This window comes from Pan paniscus, chromosome 8 (assembly GCF_029289425.2).
Source record: "Pan paniscus chromosome 8, NHGRI_mPanPan1-v2.0_pri, whole genome shotgun sequence".
Classification (NCBI taxonomy): Eukaryota; Metazoa; Chordata; class Mammalia; order Primates; family Hominidae; genus Pan; species Pan paniscus.
This window is the reverse complement of record NC_073257.2, coordinates 26,282,196-26,299,107: the sequence shown is the minus strand read 5'-3', so window position 1 is coordinate 26,299,107 and position 16,912 is coordinate 26,282,196. Positions and strand designations below refer to the sequence as shown.

General features: G+C 44.5%; 1 protein-coding gene across 12 annotated transcripts in view; it reads left to right on the top strand.

The window, feature by feature from the left end:
• The window catches only part of FRMD4A (FERM domain containing 4A), a 688,283-nt gene that overhangs the window by 554,262 nt on the left and 117,109 nt on the right, over positions 1–16,912 (top strand). The gene's annotated exons all lie outside the window — the stretch shown is intronic.

Sequence of the window (16,912 nt, the reverse complement as noted above, 5' to 3'; positions counted from 1 at the left end):
TCAAATAATACTAAACCTAGGATTTCCCCTTACTCTAAAAATGTAATTAACAAGAAGCGGAAGAGTTTGAGGTATACACCAGCTGACTAATGTAGGGCCACAGAAAGCAAATTAACAGATGTTTTTCTGAATTCACAGCTTAAGTTCTACCTCTTACCTGGGTAAAATGTCAGGGACTCGTCTGAAGTCCTGAAGTGTGAGGATTAGTTAGAATAAAAGTTCTACTAAGGAATTTAAGGGTAGAGCATTCAGTCAGGGCAAATTCCAGATGGACAAACGAGAGAACTTTCAAGTGAAGATTTGATGGGTTTAGCCATTCCTGTGATCTCAGTAAGGAATTTTCTCTTGGTTGTCAGAACATTGATGGAAGATTAAATAAGTCTTTTTTTTTTTCTTGGAGATGGAGTCTCACTCTGTAGCCCAGGCTGTAGTGTAATGGCATAATCTCGGCTCACTGCAACCTCTGCCACCTGGGTTCAAGCGATTCTCTGCCTCAGCCTCCTGAGCAGGTGGAATTACAGGCACCAGCCACCACACCTGGCTAATTTTTGTATTTTTAGTAGAGATGGGGTTTCACAATGTTAGTCAGGCTGGTCTCGAACTCCTGACCTCATGATCCACCCACCTTGGCCTCCCAAAGGGCTGAGATCACAGGCATGAGCCACCACACCCAGCCAATTCTTTTTTTAAATAAATAAATAAATGTAAAGCCCAGAGTGTCCTGAATTTTCTAAAAAGTGTTTTATTATTATTATACTTTAAGTTCTGGGATACACGTGCAGAATGTGCAGGTTTGTTACATAGGTATACATGTGCCATGATGGTTTGCTGCACCCATCAACCCAAGAGATAGATGCGGCCTTTTATCCCTGTTTTCCCAGTGAATGAAGATGAGATCACATGCCTAATGAATGGCCAGGCTATGGTGCACCCTGGAGGGAGGCTCTCCTCGTGCGCTTGTCTGTGAGGTGTTCGATGGATGGATTCAAAGGAGTCTAGGGAGATACTGCTGCCTGGATTTTAAAATGTAATTAAACTCAGGCCCTAGGGATTGCAAAAACCCATTAAACCTTAACACACACACACACAGACACACACACACACACACACACACACACACGCTGGAATGGTAGTATCAGCCATCACTTTCCTTCTGTAACTACCTCAACACATTCACTGCACAGAATAGTTCCACCAATTACAAATGTTCAGAATAACGGAGGGCCTGGTAATGATCAAATTCAGTTCTGTGAAAAGACCTCATTTAGAGACAGTTGCTGAGCCAGGACTTAAACTGGGCTCAAACCCAGCACACTAAGAGGACAGCATTTTGGGGTTTTGCCGAATGGAGGGAAAAGATACCATAATGCAGTTCCAGGTACTTTTAGATTCTTTCCTCTAAGACCTCATTTTCTCATTATAAAGTGGAAATAATAATACTAAACTTACATACAGATTGTAAGAGTATCAGGTGTTTTTTTTAAATGAATGTGAAAGCGCTTTGAAACCAAGTTCAGAAATGAAAGGTGAGCAGTCTCCACCAGGTGGCAGCCTTGGGCAGCGAAGTAAATGAATGGCAAGGCTGAACCCGCGAAATCACTCTCCAGCAGGGCAAGTAAAAAATTGTCCCCGGCCCACGCCTGTAATCCCAGCACTTTGGGAGGCAGAGGCGGGTGGATCAAGAGGTCAGGAGTTCGAGACCAGCCTGACCAACATGGTGAGACACCATCTCTACTAAAAAAACAAAAGTTAGCCGGGCGTGGTGGCAGGCGCCTGTAATCCCAGCTACTCAGGAGGCTCAGTCAGGAGAATTGCTTGAGCGAACCCGGGAGGCTGAGGTTGCAGTAAGCCGAGATCGCACCATTGCACTCCAGCCTGGGTGCCAGAGCGAGACTCCATCTCAAAAAAAAAAAAAAAAAAAGAAAAAAAAAAATTGACCCAAAGCCTACTTGGGCAGACGCTTGGGGAAAGGGAGAGGAGTTGCGTTCAGTACTGTCTTGTCCCAAATGCTGAGCTGGCACTGAAGGCCTCTGAACATCATGCACGCCTAGGACTTTGCGATTCAGGGAAAATTAAAAAGAATAAATGTCAGAACTAAATACTACAGATGCCCTGAGTGGAGGTGACGACACCTTTGCAGCCAGCCACATTTAGGATCAAGGTCCCGACAGCATCAGCCCACATGCTGAATGTCACCCCAGAACCCAGCCCTCTCTTCTCAAAATCTTTCCTTGGGCTTGGGCACATAAATGACCACAAATGACCAAGGGACAGCATCTTTCAAGTTGATATAGGAGACCAAGTCGCATCCCAAGGCCCCCTGTCTCCCTCCTGTGATCAAGAATAATATTTTCATTTGTACAAATTGCCATTTAAATTTATTTTTAAATTTTTTATATGTACTATGATATTTGAGCCTCAGCATCTCTGCGTGAGATGGAGCGAGAATCGCTGGCTTTCCAGAGGAGGAAGTAGGTACAGAGAGGCTAAGTGACTCAGAGACGAAGGACTGGGGGATGGCTGGATAGCCTGTGTAACCTGTGTCAGTGTAAAGATCATGAAAGGCACTGCTGAGTGATTGACAGTTCAGCTTTTGCTGCCGGGTAGACCCAGGTTCTTTTCCCAGCCATGCCCCTTGGTAAAAGGGATAAATGTGGGCCCCTCCTGTAACGTCTCCAAGCTTCCCTTTCCTCTCTAATTGAGCAAGGATGTTGTAAGGCTCTAACCACAACCTTCTTGGGAAGATTCAGTGAGATAAAGCGTGCAAAGTTCTTAGTCCCATGCCAGGCATGTGATTAGCGAGTTGGATTTAGAGCCGAGGTTTTTCTCTTGGCTGTGATTCTCTTTGTGCCACCCACACAGCCCCCTGGTGCTTTGGGGACCTTGAAGAGCCCAGAGGGTAGTGTTAGACCCAGATAACCCATCCCGATGCTGATACCCGGATGCCTGGGTTTACCCAGCGTAGGTTTAGTATCTGCTCCCTCCCTGTCTCTTGGGGAACGGTTCCTACTGTATATTAAAATCTAAGTTGTCAAGGTAAAATAAGCCACTTATTTCTGCTTTTTCAAAGTTCAATTTCATTCACTTTTTAAAGTATTAATATTTGTTTCTATCAAAGTAATAGATGACATCATTTAAAAGTCAAATGGTTCCACAAGGCTGATTATGACAAACAGCTTCCTCCCTGCAACTCCTGCCACTTGCAACAGTTTTAGCTGTTTCTTCTAGTATTTGCCTCCATATAGATAAATAATTGACACAGGGCATTATTCCTTGATTGATTCATTTTTAGGTTGTTGAATTCCTGTTAAAATGGATGAAGACAGCCAGGCACAGTGGTTCACACCTATAATACCAGCACTTTGGGAGGCTGAGGTGGGAGGGTCACTTGATCTTAGGAGCTTGAGACCAGCCTGGGCAACATAGTGAGATCCCATCTCTACAAAAAACACAAAAATTAGTCGGGTGTGGTGGCACATGCCTGCAGTCCCAGCTTCTCTGGAGGCTGAGGTGGGAGGATTGCCTGAGCCCCAAAGGCGGAGGTTGCAGTGAGTCCAAGAGTCCAGATCACACTACTGCACTCCAGCCCGGTGGACAGAGTGAGACTTTGTCTCGAAGAAAAAAAAAATAAGGATGTAGATTTAGATTATAACCACCCACATTTTATTTCCTTTTCCATTTTCTTAGTATGGTGATAGCATAATTCTGGCTTAAAGCCGTAGTCATAAGCATGACATTATCGTGACTAATCCAAGTAGTATCCTGTGGTTGCAGCTCGTTTTTCAGACAACCCATTGTTTTACCCAAAGGGAACACTTGCCTTGCTTTCACTTATTTAGTTACTACATACCCTTCACTTTTCTCCCAAAAGTTCCTACAGATTCTCAGATGTCTACCAATATTAATTTCCAGCTACGTCGGGTAGTTCTCGTTCCTCTTTGGTTTGATTTTGGTTGCTGTGGCAGCTGCTACTGCTGTTGTTTTTCCAGGACCTCCCTCTTAGACTCCTCCAACCTCCTGCTCCAGCCTGGACTTGGTCTCATGCAGAGTCTCAACCCAGGATGCCGCATCCCCATCAGGGTCTTTCCTTCTCCCTCGTTCTGTATTGGGTCCTCTCTTTCCCGGATCCGGAGTCTTCCTGTTTTTTGTTTTGCACCATTGTTTCGCTGAAGAACATCCTGCAGTCAATCCAGAGAAAGTGCATATGGGAAGTAAAATGTTTGGATACTGGCATATCTGAAAAAGTCTTTATTCTAGCTTTGTATCTAATGAATTGTTTGACTGGATATAGAAATATACAAAAAAAAATTTCTCTCAGAATACCAAAGGCGTTGCTCCGGAAAAGCCCACCATCCTATGCATCGTATGTGACACCCCCTCAGGCTCCCCAACAATGGGATCCTTTGGGATCTCCTTTTTGCTCCTTCTGATCTAAAATTTCAGGATGGGTGCCCTGATGTGGGTCTTTGTAAATCCATTGTACTCTGTGTTCGATGGGCACTTTTAGTCTGGAGACGTGACATGCATTCTTTTTTAGCTGTGAGGTTCTTTTTGGATTGTTTCTTTGACATCTTCTCCCCTCTTGCCTGTGTCCTCTCTTTCCAGAATTCCTATTTGTCAAATGCTGGGCATGGCCTCCCACTCTTATACTTGTCTCTCCAGCTGTCTATCTCTGTCTTTTTATTCTACTTTCTGGGAGGCTTTGTCAGTATTTACTTTAATCTCTTCTCTGGACTTTCTAACCTTTGCCATTATGGTTTTGGTTTTTGTTGTTTTTTTTTTCTTAAATTTCTAAGAGTTTCTTTATATTATCTGATTTTTTAATATTATGCTATTATTGTTTCAGGAACATAATATCCTCTCTTATCACTCTGATAATATTAGTTATCATTATTACTCTGTGTTTCCTTCCAGCTCTTTTTTTCCAGTTTATTTGTGTTGGTCTCTCTTTCCTGTCCGAGGCTTCCTCAGTTGTCTGCTGGCCCTGGTCTGTTGCTTCACACTTAGAAACTAAGCAGATGCTCCATTTCAGTGTGGGATGGTCCCCCAGTGGGTGTCCCTGTGACGTGATCCCATCGCAAGCTGGTTCTTTCCCTGGGGAACCCCGAATATCAGTGTCTTGGTATCTGGACATCTTTCCTCTCTGGCTCTCCATTCTCTCCAGAAAAAAACCCTTCCCTTCCTGCCTGGGACATGTCCTCCCACATCCAGGGATCGGGAGGGAACAGTCTCCACACTGGGTATAGAATTCCATGTAATTCCTGCACTTCCGGTCCAGTTCATCCCTGCTTCCTGTTCTTCTTCAGAGAACGAACCTCTCATCTCTTTAATAGCAGAAAGGCGAGGAAAGGTGTTTGGCTTTGTTTTGCTATTTTTCCCAAATTGTGAACACTGCCTTCCTACCTTCCTCTCTCTTTCCCAGCAGGCAGGAGGCATGGCCACAGCAGACGCCCCTCTCACTTTCTCTTCCCTTCCACCCCCCTACTTTATACAATAGGGCAGGAAAATGTAGTCATAATCTATCCAAGTTGCAGAAAATTAAAATATGGATATGAGACAGCGGGGCTGTCATTGTGTGCTTCCGGTGGAGCAGGAGGAAGTGTGGAATAGGATTCCCACATGGTCCAACAGTGTTTCTGATGTGCTTGAACTCACTAAGGAGACAGGTGGGTGATAGAGAGGACATTGGCCAGGGCGTGCGTACATCTCATTTAGAAATGTGAGTCCCGTCCCATGGGAAACTCTCACAGGAAGCCTGCCTGGAACGTTGCGTGTTCCCTGGAAAGAGACCAATAAGACGGCACAGCTTTCCCGCCAAGCCTTTTCCATCTGCTCCTCTCCCTCTTCCGGTGTGGCTTCCAACAGCCAACTGAAGGTGCCCATCCATCAGCCCCTGCAGGAGGCAGCGGACTTGTCCCATGAGACAGGAGCGAGTCAGGGAATGTGGACCCTCAGCTCTTCCTGCACTTCCTGGCTGCAGGATTGAATCCTGCCTATTCTGGGTTCTGCACTGACAGAAGAAGATGATCCACCATCAAAAATTAGTCATCACAGTGATGTCTGAAACTTTGCAAACATAGGTCGTAAAATGACAGAGCCTGTTTAGTTTTTTATCAGAAAGATTTCCACAAATTATACATCTTACAGCTATAAGAGAAATCAAGAAATCACCAGCTCCCAATCTTCTTCACATGCAAACCTTCAGAGAGAAAAGAAAATTGGTGCTCATGTCAAAAGACCTTTCCATTCAGTTCCTCAGAGAAGTACTTTGATAGTTCCTTGATTGAGGTTAGGTGGCGTGAGAGGCTGTCAGAATGACTAGATGCACCATCAGTATCATCCAAAAGGCCACTGAGGTGGCTAACTAGGAGAAAGGGCTGTATTGGCAGTACCGGTTTGCAAGCTGAGAAGAGAAAGTCTCCAGCGTGGACTGAAGGTGCTCTTTTTGAAAAGGAGAAGGGCAGGTCGGGTTTTATGACTCACGGTGTTCGTATTACATAATAGAGTCATACACATTCAGCAGGTTTGGGGAAAAGTTATGCATAGTTACGAAGGAGTGTCGAGTGTGTGTGCCATAGGTAGACATATTGGTGACATACTTACCATGTTTACTTTGGTTTTTTAAATTTTTAATTGTTGTGGGTACATAGTAGGTGTCTATATTTATGGGGTACATGAGATATTTTGATACAGGCATGTAATGTGTAATAACCACATCAGGTCAAATGGGGTATCCACCCCCTCAAGCATTTATCCTTTGTGTTACAAACAATCCACTTCTACTCTTTTACTTATATTAAAATGTACAATTCAATCATTATTGACCACAGTTACCCTGTTGTGCTATCAAATACTAGGTCTTATTCATTCTTTCTATTTTTGTGTACCCATTAACGATCCCCAACTCTCCCACCCTCACTACCCTTTCCAGCATCTGGTAACCATCCTTCTATTCTGTCTCCATGAGTTCAATGGTTTTCATTTTTAGCTCCCACAAATAAGTGAGAAAATATGAACTTTGTCTTTCTGTGCCTGGCCTATTTCACTTTACATCATGACCTCCCGTTCCTTCCTGGGATGGCTTTTAGCATTAAAATGAGGTGGAATTTGAGGCTCTTTACCTCACCAGGTGAACTATAGGACACAAAGACGGCTTGTGTGCAGCCTCTGCGAACTGCTGAAACTGGCCTAAAGTCTACAGTAGCTCCTCAGAAGAGAATATTTGTAAGGCTGGCCCTCTGTCCAGTCAGAGTTGTAATGGTCTGGATTGTAAACCAGCGCTGACAGCTCCTATTGGTAGAGAGTTTAGCCACAGAAATTGAGAAATTTGCTAGACCAGCTGGCCCTGAACCCTCGACCTGTAGGTAACTTAACCTTAGAGTCTGGTGTAGTTGATAAAGGGGCATCTATTCTGGTCTCTAAGATCACATCAGGAATCTAATATTTCACCTGTATAAGTTTGCCCTTGCCCAGAGGGATTAGCTATGAACTCTTTATTTATTTATTTATTATTATATAATAATAAATATTTATTATTATATAATAATTATATATAATATAATATATTCTATATTATATATCTTTATTATATAATATAATATATTCTGTATTATATATCTTTATTATATATAATATATTATATATTATATATCTTTATTATATATTATATATTATATATTATATATCTTTATTACATATTATATAATATATATATTTTTTTTTGAGGCAGAGTCTTGCTCAGTCACCCAGGCTGGAGTGCGGTGACGTGATCTCAGCTCACTGCAACCTCTGCCTCCTGGGTTCATGCAATTCTCTTGCCTCAGCCTCCCGAGTAGCTAGGACTACTATGGGCATGCGACACCACACCCAGCTAATTTGGTTTTTTTGTGTGTTTTGTTTTGTTTTGTTTCAAAGTGAAACAGGGTTTCACCATGTTGCCCAGGCTGGTCTTGAACTCCAGGGCTCCAGTGATCCTCCTTCCTTGGCCTCCTAAAGTGCTGAGATTACAGGCGTGAGCCACCGCACCCAGCTGGCAATGCACTCTTTAGGGACATTCATCACATTTCAATTATGCTTCGTCTAAAAGCACTAACCTCCCCCAGCAGTGATAACCAAAGAAACAGGACTGTGCTTGCCATCTGGAGATGGGCTGAAATATGCTTCTTTAGGCTGGAGGAGAAGTTGGTACCAGCATTTTTCTGAGTGGATTTTTAAGCTCATCTTCCATGGCCTATCACTGTACTAGGCACATAGCCGATGCTCAGAAAATTATTTTTTAATTGGTTACTTTCCAAGGGAGCAAGGATTTGCATATTTCCTGAGAAATCACCGAGTTTTGTTGCCTACACTGCACTGAGAACAAATCATGACATAAAGGAAAAGGCTTAAAATTTCTGCTTTATGGGTGTTCTTGGGAGGGTGCAGATCTTGTCCAAATTGGTCTGGGAGCCTCTGCTGGCCAGGCATGGTGGCTCATACCTATAATCCCAGCACTTTGGGAGGCCAAGGCAGTTGGCTTGAGGCCAGGAGTTTGAGATCAGCCTGGGCAACATAGCAAGACCCCAACCCTACAAAAAATATATTTAATTAGCCAGGCATGGTGGCACACATTTGTAGTCCCAACTACTTGGGAAGCTGAGATGGGAGGATCACTTGAGCCCACAAGTTCGAGGCTGAAGTGAGCTAGGATGACACTGGGGCATTCCAGCCTGGATAACAGAGACCTCATCTCTTAAAAAAAAACGGAGTTTAAGTAATCATCCTTGGGCCACATTTGCAGTTTAGGTCTAAATGCTATCACTCTTGTTGATATTGAAATAAATGGTCTTTATTCAATACCTTCAACATGCTTCACTAATGATCAGATGACGTCATCTCATCTGTAGGTGGGAGAACCAAGCCAAAGCCCAGAATCACATTCTAGAGGACAACATAAATATCTGCAGGTTTAGAGCATGCCCTTGTAGGACAGAGGGGGTATGAGAGAAGGACAGACAGGTACCTTCTTTTTCAACTTTCAAGAAACAAGCTTACATGGATCTGTCGTCTTGGCTGTGCCCATGATCTCTAAAAGAATGATTCCAGGCCAGGAATCAGTAGCTCACAGCTGTAATCCCAACACTTTGGGAGGCCAAGGCAGGAGGATTACTTGAGCCCAGGAGTTCAAGACCAACCTGAGAAACATAGTGAGACCCCCATCTCTACAAAAAAATTAAAATTAGCTAAGCACGGTGGTGTGTGCCTGTGGTCCCAGCTACCCAGGAGGCTGAGGCAGGAGGATCACTTGAGCTCAGGAGGTCAAGGCTGCAGTGAACTATGATGGTGCCACTGCACTCCATCCTGGGCAACAGAGCAAGACCCTGTCTCAACAAAAATAAATAAATAAAAGTAAAAATTGTTTAAAATAGAAGTTAATAAAAGAGCGATTCCTTGAGATCCTGACATGGGCTGTCTGCGGTGGGGTGGACAGCATGAGAAATCCCAACGCGGCAGAGTTAGGGTTGCGGCTGAGCATGAGTGGCATTCACCTCGTGGATCATTAGACAAACATGAAGTGACTTGATGCTGAAAAACTGGCAGAGGACTAAGAATGAGGAATTGTGCGAGATCGCATCAGTCTCATCCTGCACCACAGCCCCTGTTTGCCCCGGGGGCAAATTTGCGTAGTTATGATGAGTTGTGCAATGAGGCATAGAGCCACAAGAAGAGAGCAAGTTGGGCTAAATATGGGCATTGTGTCCCACTTTAATGATATACGGTGTATTAGTCAGAGGGACAGAACCGATAGGATATATATAGATATACACAAAGAGACTTCTTATGAGGAGTTGGCTCACAAGATCATGGGGGCTGAGAGATCCCACAGTCTGCTGTCTGCAAGCTGGAGACCCAGGAAAGCCAGTGGTGTCAGTCCACTGGCTGAGTCCAAAGACCTGAGAACCAGGGAGCCAGTGGTATAAGTCCCAGTCCAAGGACAAGAGAAGATGAAATGTGATGTCCCAGCTCAAAAAGCAAGGGACAAAAAGAAAGAAAGAAAAATGAAAAAAGGGGCAAGCTCCTCCACCCTCCATCTTTTGTTCTATTCAAGCCTTCCAGGATTGTGTGATGTCCACCCACACTGGGGAGGGCGGTCTATTGAATCCACTGATTCAAATGCTGATCTCATCCAGAAACACCCTCGTAGACACATCCAGAAACTGTTTAATCTGGGCAACTCGGGGCCGGACACAGTGGCTCATGCCTGTAATCCCAGCACTTTCGGAGGCCGAGGCGGGTGGATCACTTGAGCCCAGGAGTTCTAGACCACCCGGGGCAACATGGTGAAACCTCGTCTCTATTAAAAATACAAAAAGCTAGCTGGTTGTGGTGATGGGCACTTGTAATCCCAGCTACTCAGGAAACCGAGGCACAAGAATCACTCAAACCCAGGAGGCAGAGGTTGCAGTCAGCCGAGATGGTGTCACTGCACTCCAGCCTGGGTGACAGAGCAAGACCCTGTCTCAAAAATAAATAATCTGGGTAACCCTTGGCCTGTCAAGTTGACACATAAAATACACCACAGACACGGTGACCAGTACACACACATACGCGCGCGCACACACACACACATACACACACACACAACCCATCTCTTTTAAAACAAAATCTTCCATCTCTACTAAAAAATGCAAAAAATTAGCCAGGCGTGGTGGTGGGTGCCTGTCGTCCCAGCTACTTGGGAGGCTGAGGCAGGAGAATGGCCTGAACCCAGGAGGCAGACCTTGCAGTGAGCCGAAATCGCGCCGCTGCACTCCAGCTTGGGCGACAAGGCAAGACTCCCGTCTCAAAAAAAAAAAAAAAAAAAAAAAAATCTAGTAAAGTTTCCTATAAATGCTAAGACATACTAAAGAACAAAGGCAAAACTGTGGAGTTCAGATTATCTATAGATACTCATCAGCAGAAATAAATAATATAGATCTAATACTTGTAGTGTGTTTTATATTTCCAAGTCACTTCATTTATGCCTCACCAAACCCAGTAAAATAATTGGAAAGGAAATTGTTATGCCCATTTTACTGATAAGGAAAATCAAACTCAAGGTCAGGTGGTTCAGTCCATGTCCTCAAGACATTGGGGGGTTAAGACCAGAATATGGGACTTTCAGGGGACAGTAGAAATAATCTTAAGGAGAATGGCATGCCACTATTATCTTTAGATGTTTTGTGGGTAAGAATAAACGTGGTGATAACTGGTGAGAATTCGTTAGGAAAACGCTTGGTGGCTTTCCTAACCCTACAAGTGGTTCCGAGTGGACTTTGCAAAGACTGTCCTTGTCAAAATCTTCTCGACCTACTATATGGTTGTCAATTACATTTTCTCACGGAATTATCTCATTTGTCTTACATGTCTGCAGTTCCGGACCATGGTGGGCTGCTTTTCATTAAGATTCTTGGTTAAATGTAAAGACCACCACCAAGTCCCTCTGAGCAAAGAGGCCCTCCGGCTCTCAGGACTCTTGGAGAACATCCGTAACACCTGCCATTTGGGGTTCCCACGGGCCCACTTGTTAGAAACACTTGGAGACCCTCAGATGGAAATCTTTCTGAGAATATTGTTAGGCATGGTGTTGCTGATAAATGACCTCAGGCCTCTTCCTTCGGCAGTTCAGTCACCTGGGATAAAACAACACGGCGTGGGAGGAAGTGGGGCAGCCCTTCCCACCCCTACTCAGAGCACGTTCGCACACACACACACACACATACCTGCAGACGGTCACAGTTTGTCTTTCCATACCATTTCTCAAAAGATCAAAGGAAGCAGCATGCATTATTCAGTAGTAAGGAAAGCAGATGCCTAAAGTACACACCCAGTGGCCACAGTCACCAAAGGACCTTACACTTCCTCCTGCCAGCATCGCCCTGGGCTTCTCTAGAGTCTCAAAGTAGTTATTCCATGCCCACCAGACAGCCCAAGATTCCCAGGCTAGATTCCAGCTCAGACCCTGCAGAAACCCCTCCCTCCAATGGCCGCAAGAGCACGGGGGGCTTCACCGCAGAGCTGTGGATTGCATAAGCGCAGAGGAATGTTACACCTCAGCCCCTGCATAAGGCAGATGGAAGCCACCCTCAAGCCTCCAGGAAGTGTCTTCTGCTCCTCCTCCTATGGTCCCATTTTGTCCTTAGTTACAGTTATGGGGAAAGCCCAGAATCCCAGGAAAAAAAATGGGATTTTTGCACACTCTGTGTGGTCTCCTTCAGTGTAGTTCCTCTGCTTGAGCAGAAACCCATGAAAGACGCCACCTCTGGCCGGGCACGGAGGCTCATGCCTGTAATCCCAGCACTTTGGGAAGCCGAGGTGGGTGGATCACTTGAGGTCAGTAGTTTGAGACCAGCCTGGCCAACATGGTGAAACCCTGCTTCCACTAAAAATAAAAAAATTGGCCAGGCATGGTGACGCACACCTGTAATCCTAGCTATTTGGGAGGTTGTGGCACAAGAATTGCTGGAACCCAGAAGGCGGAGGTTGCTGTGAGCCCAGGTTGCACCACTGCATTCCAGCCTGGGTGACACAGTGAGATCCTGTCTCAAAAAAAATAAATGAAAAGCCACCTCTGGACCACTGGAGAAGTCAGATAAGGAAAAGGGAGAGTCATTTTCTTAATGTTATATGGGAGCACATTTCTGCTAGGAGGACCCCTGAAAACATCTAATAACTCCCCTGTGTGGAACTTGGCTTTCAGGGGTGTTTTGTTTTGTTTCGTTTTGTTTTTTGAGATGGAGTCTAACTCTGTCACCAGGCTGGAGTGCAGTGGCACTATCTCGGCTTACTGCAACCTCCATCTCCAGGGTTCAAGCGATTCTCCTGCCTCAGCCTCCTGAGTAGCTGGGACTACAGGCGTGCACCACCACGCCCAACTAATTTTTGTGTTTTTAGTAGAGACGGGGTTTCACCATGTTGGCCAGGATGGTGTCAATCTTTTGACCTCATGATCTGCCCTCCTCGGTCTCCCAAAGTGCTGGGATTACAAGCTTACACCACTGTGCCCAGCCAGCTTTCAGGTTTTGAAGTACCATGGGAAATTTTCAGAGTAAGCTGGAAGTCTAGAGCTCTGCTCCATCGCGGTAGAATCTTAAGGATAAAGCCACCTGGAAGGATGAGGTGTATAAGGGGGAAACAGTATCATGAACAAGTGACATTGGGGAATTGGGCAAAGACTCTCAGGATGTCTTCCCACCACCCTAGATTGGTTCTTATCCACACCGTTTTGGTCTTTGTGTTGAGTCCTATGAGAACATCCAGTGAAATGATCCTTAAATTCAATGCATGTTAAATAGGCGAGGTCAGAAATAATAATGCAGCTGTTTCCATCAGATTTTGTAAGCATGTGCAATGCCTGGGGCGCTTGATTCTTTAATCATTTTCCCTCCCACTGGCCACATTTCACCTCCTCCTGTTTTTGATATCTTCACTGGGAGATAGATAGTCAAGGTCAGGCTTTTCACCCGAAAAGTCACCACAGTTAAAGGTGCCAGTTCTCACTTAACCCGAGAACAACTATGGTGAGAGAGAAGTTGAATCAATCAGGTTAGATATTTGATGGTGCTTTCCTGTGGATATTTTTGGTAGCTTTCCTGTGGATATCAGTTATGTTACAGTTAATGTTCACCAATGATACTCTCCTGGGACCACATAATGGGCTGTGTAAAATAGAATAAAAGACCTTCCTTCGTGTTACCCGCCTCCGCGCAGGTAGAGACATTTTCGTTTAGCGGATGAATCAAATAGCAAACTAAAAGCTATGTTCACACTTAAAAGTGTTATTTTCTGATGGTTGGTTTTGAGTTGCGCATCAGATAAGTCTCTCAGCAGATGTTAAATATTAGCCCGCAGTCGACCATTGGCTGTAACATAAGGTGTAAATGTTTGACAGAAAAGCACACATACAACAGCGCACTAACAAGTGCACCCCAAGGCATTCAGGTGGGAATGGAAACGCACGGAGTGAGAGTAGAAACCATCTATTGTGGAAATCCTGGACAGTGTTTCTGTAAAGCCATTTGTACACTGTTAAATGATTTACATTCTGATGGGACCTGCTAATCCCAGAACTGCAATTCCAAACATTCTTCCGCATCCCAGCACCGACAGCCTCTATCAATTCCAACCGCCGTAAAGCTCTTTCAGCTGGTTAAACGTAAGGAATTATTGTCCCCAATTCTTCCATAGGCTCTCATGAGTTCTTTTAACCCGTACTTCTAAGGTGGTTCCAAATATTAGTATCCAACTTTGAAATTCCCAGGCCCAAAGGAGCCTGAAAGATATCTCTCCTTCAGAAGATCCAGGTGTGCTTGAATGCATTGTTTTAAATTGCAGGAGCCAATTCTGGACCTCTCAAAAAATAATTACAAAATCCATGAATCGGCCGGGCATGGTGGCTCATGCCTGTAATTCCAGTACTTTGGGAGGCCAAGGTGGGTGGATCACCTGAGGTCAGAAGTTCGAGACCAGCCTGGCCAACATGGTGAAATCCCATCTCTACTAAAAATGCAAAAAAAATTAGCCAGGCATGGTGGTGGGCGCCTGTAATCTCAGCTACTTGGGAGGCTGAGGCAGGAGAATTGCTGGAACCCGGGAGACAGAAGTTGCAGTGGGCCGAGATCGCACCATTGCACTCCAGCCTGGACGACAACAGTGAGACTCCATCTCAAAGAAAAAAAAAAAAAAAACAATCCTTAAATCAGAGTCTGGCTTGTAATGCAAGTGAATTGAAACTCTTGCTAAGCAAACTTGGATTATAGATATTGTTCTTAGAATACATTGGCTGAAACTGAGTCTCTATTGATTTGGGTGGAAATGTAAGTCCTAAGGGAGGTCACACACTGGACAAGTAGTAGGGGGTCTGTTCCCGGCCCCTTAAGTGCCATTAAGGCCCTGTGGTTTTGCAAAGTCCCTTAATGTTTTTGGGTTCCATTCTCAGTAAAAGCACAGGGTCAGGCTGGCTGGTCTCTAAATCTCTTTTACCTCTAGCTCTCTGTCATCCAGTCAGCCACTATGGGATCTCGTGATACTAGGGAAAGAAAAATAAAGATGGATATTTGTGCTTAAGCTTGACACCAGACATAGGATATCAATTAAATTGTGTATTATTCTGGTATGCTGATGAACTCCAGGCTTCTCTTTGTCTTTAACATGTGAGCTATGTATAATGAGAGAGTGTTGTGCACTTAGAAGACTTAGAAGTTTATTAAGAAGGTAGGTCATGTCCTCATGGTTAGTGAGTTTGTTGTTGGGTTTTGTTTGTTTGTTTCTTTATTTGAGGCAGGGTCTCTCTGTCACCAGGCTGGAGTGTAGTGGCATGATTACAGCTCACTGTAGCCTCAACCTCTGCAGGCTCAGGGGACCCTCCCACCTCAGCCTCCCAAGTAGCTGGGACTACAGGCGTGCACCACCACTCCAGGCTAATTTTTGTATTTTTAATAGAGATGGGGTTTCGCCACATTGACCAGGCTGGTCTTGAACTCCTGGGCTCAAGTGATCCATCCGCCTCTGCCTCCCAAAGTGTGTGAGCCATCATGCCCAGCTAGGTGTTTTTACCATACACGCACACACACACACACACACACACGGAAATCTTTGGATGTGATCGATATGTTTATTACCTCGGTTGTGGTAATGGTATCATGGGTGTATGCATCTGTCCAAACTCATCAAATTGTTTACATTAAACATATGCAGTTTTTGAGGTGTTTTAGTTATACTTCAATCAAGCTGTTTTGGTTGGGTGCAGTGGCTCATGCCTGTAATCATCCCAACACTTTGGGAGGCCAAGGCAGGCAGGTCACCTGAGGCTAGGAGTTCCAGACCAGCCTGGCCAACCTGGTACCCCGTCTGTACTAAATACAAAAAAATTATCCGGTGTGGTGGTGCATGCCTGTAGTCCCAGCTACTCGGGAGGCTGAGGCAGGAAAATCACTTGTACCTGGGAGGAGGAGGTTGCAGTGAGCCAAGATCGCACCACTGCACTCCAGCTTGGGTGACAGAGCAAGACTCTGTCTCAGAGAAAGAAAAAAGCTGTTAAAAGATATGAACTATATACATTTTGAAATATGTATTTCAAAAATATAAATATAAAGAGAGAGAGAGAAAAGGAATTTTTTCAAAAACCAAGGAGAGGTTTAAGTGCTTTGAAGACCATGTCCCTAGATCACAATTAAGTATTTGGGGGAAGAACTAATAGGCAGAAACATTGTTAAACTTACACTGTGTAACAGTTGCTGACCAATAGAACTTTCTACAATGGTAGAAATGTTCTGTATCTGAGCTGACAATACGGTAGTCACTAGCGACACTGAACTATTGAGCACATGAAATGTGGCTAGTACAACCGAGGAACTATATTTTTACATTTTATTTAATTTTAAGGAGTCACAATCCCACCATAACATTCCTTTCAAAAAACAGCCTTTCAATAAAGCCTTTCTTTCAATAAAGTTCTGAAGTTTAGTTTTTAAAGAAAATGCATTTTGTCGTCAAGCATCCCTATTCCAGTAACTAATAACATTAACAAACAGGTTTGTAAAATGCTGGGGCCTAGTCTGCCTCTTAATTTCTCGAAAGATTTAAAGGTGAGGCCCTTGAGATAGTCGGGTAGGCCCAGGCCCCCTAGTCCATCCCAGCTAAGAGCAGTAAAAACGATGTTGGGAGTGTTTAGGACTGAGTAATTCAGGGCGTGATCTCAGAGACTCAAGATGTTCTATGAATATTGGGGATTCTGAGCAATTCCTCAGAAAAGAAGGCGGTTTTGTTTGTTTGTTTGTTTGTTTGTTTGTTTTGAGCCAGGGTCTCACCCCATTACCCAGGCTGGAGTGCAGTGGTATATCACAGCTCACTACAACCTCAACCTCCCAGGCTAACCTCAACCTCCCACCTCAGC